This window comes from Palaemon carinicauda, chromosome 40, assembly GCF_036898095.1.
Source record: "Palaemon carinicauda isolate YSFRI2023 chromosome 40, ASM3689809v2, whole genome shotgun sequence".
Classification (NCBI taxonomy): domain Eukaryota; kingdom Metazoa; phylum Arthropoda; class Malacostraca; order Decapoda; family Palaemonidae; genus Palaemon; species Palaemon carinicauda.
Window position 1 is genome coordinate 50968873 of NC_090764.1, and position 7500 is coordinate 50976372.

At 36.4% G+C, this 7500-nt stretch overlaps 1 protein-coding gene across 4 annotated transcripts in view; it reads left to right on the forward strand.

The window, feature by feature from the left end:
• LOC137631776 (myoneurin-like) overlaps positions 1-7500 on the forward strand; it is a 262298-nt gene that overhangs the window by 113578 nt on the left and 141220 nt on the right. The window lies entirely within an intron of this gene.

A 7500-nucleotide genomic window follows, 5' to 3' on the forward strand; every position in this document is an offset into this window, starting at 1 on the left:
TTTGTAATTGTAATTATTACACAGCTTTTAACCCCTAACACTAGAAATTAATAAAAATTAATCATTCAAACTGAAAAAAATAGAAATAATTGACAACTTAACTCACACTTTACCTTTGAGGAGAGTCGTGACTGATGTGAACGAGGCCAGAGAGGAGGAAAAGGAGAAGGGAGTTACTAATTGAAAGGAGAATCTGCCTCCATGAGAATTTCTTGTAAATTATGGTTGTTCCACTATCCCTAACTGATTCACTTGGTTTACACTTTCTGGACACTTTGTTGTCTTATTTTCACATGAATTCAATTTTCACAAGGAATCTACATTACCTAGAGATGACTAGTTTTGCCTTGTCTTTAAAATGACATTGAAATAAGATGAAAGTGTTATTAATGTGTTACATGCCAACACTTCTTCCTGGTCTCATGCAGTAGCTGGTGAAGAGTAGTGTCCAGGTGTCTGTATTATTTCTCATACTAACATGATGAAGTTTGTACGTACCACTGTAGCTGCACTTATGGATGGCTGGATTGACGTCATCTTGTACATAAGCTCTGGGAAAAAATTGTATCATAGTGGAATAACCACTACAAAGGCAATAAATCCCTTTGTCAATGTGTCCATCTAATGGGCACACTGTACATTTTTTAATTGATTTTGTTAGCAGCCGTAGAACAGGCACATTTTTTTTTTGTGAACCTAAGATCCTTATTACCTTAACACTAATTTTTTATATTCCTTCTTCAAAAGCTTTTGACCATTTCCCCTTCTATAATATACCTAACCACTTTCATATGTCCACTCCTCTATATGGAATAAGTTAGTTTATCAAACTCTGTTCGGCGAGGAGAAGGCATAAGGTCAAACAAACAGTTAGCCGCAGGTACGCTCGACCACTAGGACTCTTACTCCCTGATTCTGGAATACTGTCATCGAGGAAGTATCTTCGACCACCTAGCAGGTTTTCACAAAAAAAGTTTACCCTAGTGTCAACCTGGTTCGGCAGGCTTGGCTTCATTCTCCGAAGACTTCGGTATGATGTACTGATCCTAACAGACTCGATGGATGACCTTCGTTACCACCGAGACTTATTCCATAGCTTACCGAGATTGGAGGATTAAAGTAAATCTTGAGAGTTACTCCGGATTCCTTCCTAGAGACAGGTACCCTTGGATTCATAGTCGTCATGCAGAAGCTTTTTCTGCAGAATGATGAGATCCTAGGAGGAGGATGACAGGAGTCTCTCCCTTCTACGAGATGCACTTTCATATAGTCACCGTATCACTCTGGTTTGTCAAGCCCGCAGCGGTTTCCTTCAAATCCAACCACCTCTGGGGCATGAGTAGGGGAAGGATTAGGATTACCCCTTTTTTCTCGGCAGGCAGGAAATGGACCTGAGAAGACAGTTAACAAACGGAACTCTCCGCCTAAGAGTCGACCTCCTTCACTCTTCCTTGGATCGAATGCTCCTTTCCGATACATCAAAAGAGGTGGGGTTGACCATGTTCTACCACTCGGCCTCTTGGCTCTGGTCAGAGTCCGCATGTAACTGTCTCTTAAACTTCCCAGAGATGAGGTCAGACTTCCTACAGACAAGGGGTACCTACCTCTCTGAGGAGAACTCAGATTTGAACTTCGGCTCTTTTCTCAGGCAACAGCTGATGTTGACTTTCAACTTGAGCTATAAATCGTGGATGGGAAACAGAGAGTGCGACCAAGGGGATCGATCGCCTATAGGTGCTGGAACTCTCCCTTCCGTCTTTTGTCTTTGGATGTTTCTGATCAACCGGAAGACAGTTTAAACAAATCAGAAATTCAAGCTTATGGCCACCATCCCCCTCAACAATTAGATTGAAAGGACAAAACGAAAAAACATATGCAAAACCCAATTTTTCTGGACCCTCTCTCTAAGAAAACCACCGGGAAATAGTGTTACATCAAAAATTGCTAATGGGAAGACTTCATTCTCCTCCCTTTCGCAATGAAATTGTCAGGGTTTAAGGGTGAAATAGGAAGAACTTGAGCTCCTCATTCATGAGCACTTGCCCATAATTATTTGTCTACAGGAGAGCAAACTTAATGATAATACTCCTTGTCCTCGCAAATATATTAGCTATAGGACACCATATGATCACCGAGTAGGAGGCCATAGTCTCATATTTATGTTTGTCGTGATGTTCCCTAAATATCTTTGTCTATTCATACACCTCTGCAGGCAGTTGCTGTACAGATTGATATAGGGAGAAAATATACAATTTGCTTTATGTACTTGCCTGCAAATGATAATATTGTGTATGATAATTTAGTAGAGGTGATTCAACAACTCCCTCATCCTTTTCTTTTACTTGGAGATTTGAATGGTAGACATCCTTTATGGGGCAATATTTTAGCAAACACGAGGGGCAATATAGTATTATATCATCAGTTGTGGAAAATGAAAATGTGATGGGACTCCTTAATATAGGAGAGCTCACACACTTTCATGTTCAGACAGGTACTCTGTCATGCATTGATCTTTCTATTGTAAGCTCCAACTGCCTTCTCAATTTTGAATGTAGAAGGTAAGAGGATTGGTATATTAGTGATCATGCTCCAATTATTATAAATACCAATGCTAATCCACCTTGCAGAGATTGCCACGATGGAACCTGAACAAGGCAGACTGGAATAGATTTTAGGAGCTAAGGGAAATTGAGGGGAATGCAGAACAGTTTGAAAGTGCTGATGATTCCATAGACTTACTGAATGGAACTCTCCATACAGCAGGAATCAATTCGATTCCCAAAACCACAGGGTAATTCAAACGATGACTAGTTCTGTGATTGCCTTCAGAATTAAGTGCTTTGCACAGAGCCACAAGAAAATCTTTAACTAGATTACATAGACGCCATACAGAGGAGAATTTAATAATATAAAAAAGATGTAGAGCACAGTTTCGTCGTGTCATGAAAAAAACTAGGCGCTAATATTGGGTATCTTTTGGTTCCTCAGTCAACAGTAGAACACACCATCTTCTGTATGGAGGAAAGTAAAAAGATAGCAGGCAAATTTACCCCCAACCCACCACCAGTGTTGAAGATTAATGGTCAGTATGTGACTGGAGCAACTGAGGTTAGCAATGCCCTGGCTGATCATTTCTCAAATATATCATGCAAGTGCTAAACAGCTCCTGATCATCAGTATAGGAGCAGTGAAGAACAGAAAATTTTAAATTTTCCAATAGCAAAGGAATAATCTTGAAATGCTCCTTATACTGAAAGAGAATTTGATTCTGCACTTGCTACATGAAATGATACAGCTCCTCGACCTGCTGGAATTCCACATGCAATGATTAAACATGTACCTCCTAATACTAAGTTATTTATTTAAAGCATTATTTAACAGAATATGGCATGCTTATAGTTATCCAAGTGTTTGAGAACTAGCCATTATTTTAGCCTTTTTAAAACCCGGTAGTTTTTAGCTGCAAACTATCAACCAGTTGCATTAACATCTTGCTTATGTACGATCTTGGAGATGATCAATGCAAGACTGATGTGGTACCTGGAAAAGAAGGGTATTTTATCACCAATCCATTTTGGATTTAGAAAAATGCACTTGACTGATGTGTTGATTTGACTTGAGTCCTCTATTTGTGAAGCTTTTGCTTCCAAACAGCACCATGTAATAGTCTTTTATGACCTTGAAAAAGCATATGATACTGCATGGAGATATGATACTTAAAACCATTCATAATTTGTGATTAGGAGGAGAGCTACCATTGTTCATTCAGTCATTTATTTCACATAGATTTTTTCAAGTGAGTGTTGGGGAAGTAGTTCCCCAGGGTAGTGTGCTAAGTGTAACCCTATTTGCACTAGTCATTAAATGGATATCCTCTGTCATTTCCCAAGATATTCTCTCAATGCTATTTGTAGATGATCTCTCCATATCATTTGCTGGAGCTAGAATGGCAATGGTTGAGAGAAAACTACAACTCTCAATTGACAAAATTATTCAGTGGGCTGATATGAAGGGGTTTAAGTTTTCGACAGCCAAAGCTACTGTTGTCAATTTCTGTGGTATTCGGGGAGTACATCCAGACCCGGATATGTACATCAGAGGTCAACGGATCCTGTATATAAGTGAAGCTAAATTTTTAGGATTGATATTTGATTGCAGGCGGATTTGGGTTCCTCACTTATAAACATTAAAAGTAAAATGTCTTGATACTTTGAAGCTTTTAAAAGGTTTTGTCCTATGCATCAGGTGGCAAACCGCAATACTATTTCAAAGATATACAAGGCCTTCATTTTTTAAAGAATTAGAAATTTGTGTGAAATATACTCCTCAGCCAACCCAAGTTGATTAAAGATATTAGATTCCATATACCATACTAGTATCAGATTGGCAACAGGAGCATTTAGAACTCCCCTATCCTAAGTCTCCTTGTTGACGCTGGAGAGTTTCTTTAAGACCTTTACTGATAGTCTTCTATTACAGTATTTGGTATTGGTTTAGGCTACAAAGACACTCTAATTCTGTAGCCTATCAGACTGCAAACCTTGCAAGGCACTCAACTTACTTTAAATAGCACCCAAAATCTCCCCAACCTTATGGTTTTCGGGTGAAACAATAGGTACACAGTCTTGATATAGTTAAAAATAAGGTAATTCCATTTAAGATATCATCAACCCCTCCATGGAAATTACCTACTACTGTATGTCTTATTGTAGATATTTTAGTGGTGTGAAAAAGAATATGACGACTTAAATGGCACAGCTATTTTTATGGAACATGTTGCAGAACATAGGGAATCAACTTTTATATATACTGATGGCTCTGAATCTGATGCTGGCATTGTAGAGATACACTTCCTCTAACAGCTTCCATATTTACTGCTGAACCGTATGGGATATTAACTATTATTGAGAAAATAGCATTGGAGTAGGAGGATTATTTTACCATTTTTAGCAATGCAAGGTGTGTCCTTGAAGCTTCAGAAGTTTTTAATTCCAATAACCCTTTAGTTTTAAAGATTTTAGAATGGCTTTTTGTTATTGGAGTGAGAGGTATAACAGTTTGATTTTGCTGGGTTCCGGCACACGTAGGCGTGTTTGGAAATGAGAAGGCAGATTTATAGGCAAAGAGTGCTGCAGCTTAGTTGCTACCAAGAAGGTATCCCATTCTCTGTGCTGATTGTTTACCCAACATGAGAATTTGACTTATAATAATTGGCAAAAGCATTGGGATAGTTTAGTTGAAAATAAAAGGAGAGAGATAACTAATATTAATCCCCTTCGAAGTATAACATAATGCCCTGAAAGTGGGAGACTACACTTTGTCGTCTCCGCATTAGTCACACTTGGTTGACACACACACACACATATATATATTTACACACACACATATATATATATATATATATATATATATATATATATATATATATATATATATATATATATATATATATATATATATATATATATGTGTGTGTGTGTGTATATATATATATACAGTATGTATGTATATATATATATATATATATATATATATATATATATATATATATATATATATATATATATATATATATATATATATATATATACATATAATTTACATACATATACATATACATAGATAAATATATATATATATATATATATATATATATATATATATATATATATATATATATATATATATATATATATATATACAGTATATATATATATATATCTTGTTAGAGATGCAACAACTTTTAAAACACTTCACCACAACATCAGTTTGGTCCTTGCAGGTGTCTGACCACACTTCCCCCACCCATTTAATCATAAGGATTCACCTGCAATTGAAAATAAATTGAATTCAAATCATAAACTAAATGAGACTTTTTAATTGCTATCTAAACTCAAGGTAAAATGGAAAACCTTTTAACGTGAGTTGTAAAAAACTATTCAATGTAAAAATAACACAAAGCTAATGTTTCACTTATTACCTTTCTGAAGCTGTGGAAGTGCCCTCAAGCCATTTTTTTGTGTTTGCGTCTACATGCTTGCCCGTTATTTCCTTAATCTTTTTTCTTCAATGGAATGTAGGACACACTATCAAGGGGTTGAAATTTGCTTGTACATCCAACCGGAATTAACGCTAACTGGCTGATCGTTCGGAACTTTGATTTTACTGTTTCCGTATTTTGCGCTTTGTGTATATTGGCGACTAACATTGTTGTCATGAACTGGTTTGCTAGAGGTTTCCACATAGTGTTATTCCAAAACAACATAACTTGCTTGTCATACCATGCATTTTGTTGTAATTGAACCCCAAAGCAAGTATCATACTTCACTTTTACACTGAAAAGAATTCTCTGGCCAGTTCCCTGGAATATAACAAGCAGTTTTATGCGTTTAATGCCGTCCGAGAAAATACAGCATTGTAATGTGGCCTGTCTATAGTTGAGTCCTGATTTCTTTGCTCTGCACCATACTTTATTAGCAACAGCTGTTTTGTACATTTTCCCCTTATTTAGATCAAATAGGAGTGGAGATTGGTCCATGTTTGCAACTAATAAAGCAGCCATTGGTGTCCATACAGTCTCTCCTCATATTTTTTTCTAATAAATTTGTGAAAACTGTTAAATGCTTCAATTTTAGAATCTGGTGGATTTTGAGCTCCACTGGTCTGTGCCCAGTTTGATGAATTGTGCTATTTTTTGAAATTGATAAACCAGTCGTAACTGCATTTAAAGTCAAAATTTGCAAGTTTGGCCACACATGATTTGAACCACCTTGATTTTGCTTTTAATCCATAATCCCGAATTTCTATAAACTCACGATGCAATTTCCTTTCCATTTCAGGATAAAGTAATTTTCTCCCTGAACCATGTGACTTTGAACCTTTTAGAGTTTCTTGCAGTTTTATTTTTATCTGAATCCATCGCCGCACATTGCTTTTGTCAACTCCAAAATACTTTGCAGTTTCGATGATACGATTTTTCACTTTGCCAAGTGACAGCTCTTTTTTTAATGCTCTACAATCCTTAGTTTAAGTTCTCTATCATAACTTTTTCTTGGAGTAGGAATACGTCTAGCAGTCGCCATTGCTAAAAGCTCACTGTTTTAAAAACAAGTGCCCAGAGTTAAAGACACTTGAACACTATTCATCTAACTCTTACAACTTGGTTACCTGGATATCCCATTTTTAGAACAAACAAGTAGTTTGTTTTGATAATAAGATGGGATAATGCTCTTGTTGCTTACCAGTTATTTTGTTTGGATAATAAGTTGCGATTTGAAAATAAGACGGTTTTGAAAATAAACCCCATTTTTTTACCAAAACATAAAATTCAAGATTTTAGGATATACAGTACATACATACATACATACATACATGATGACACTGTCCTTATTAGCAAAACACCACAGGACTTGAAAAGCTTGCTTACCAGAATGCATGAAATATCATATGAGGTTGGGCTCAAGATAAGTAGAAGAAAGACAGTGATGAGGAGAATGGAAT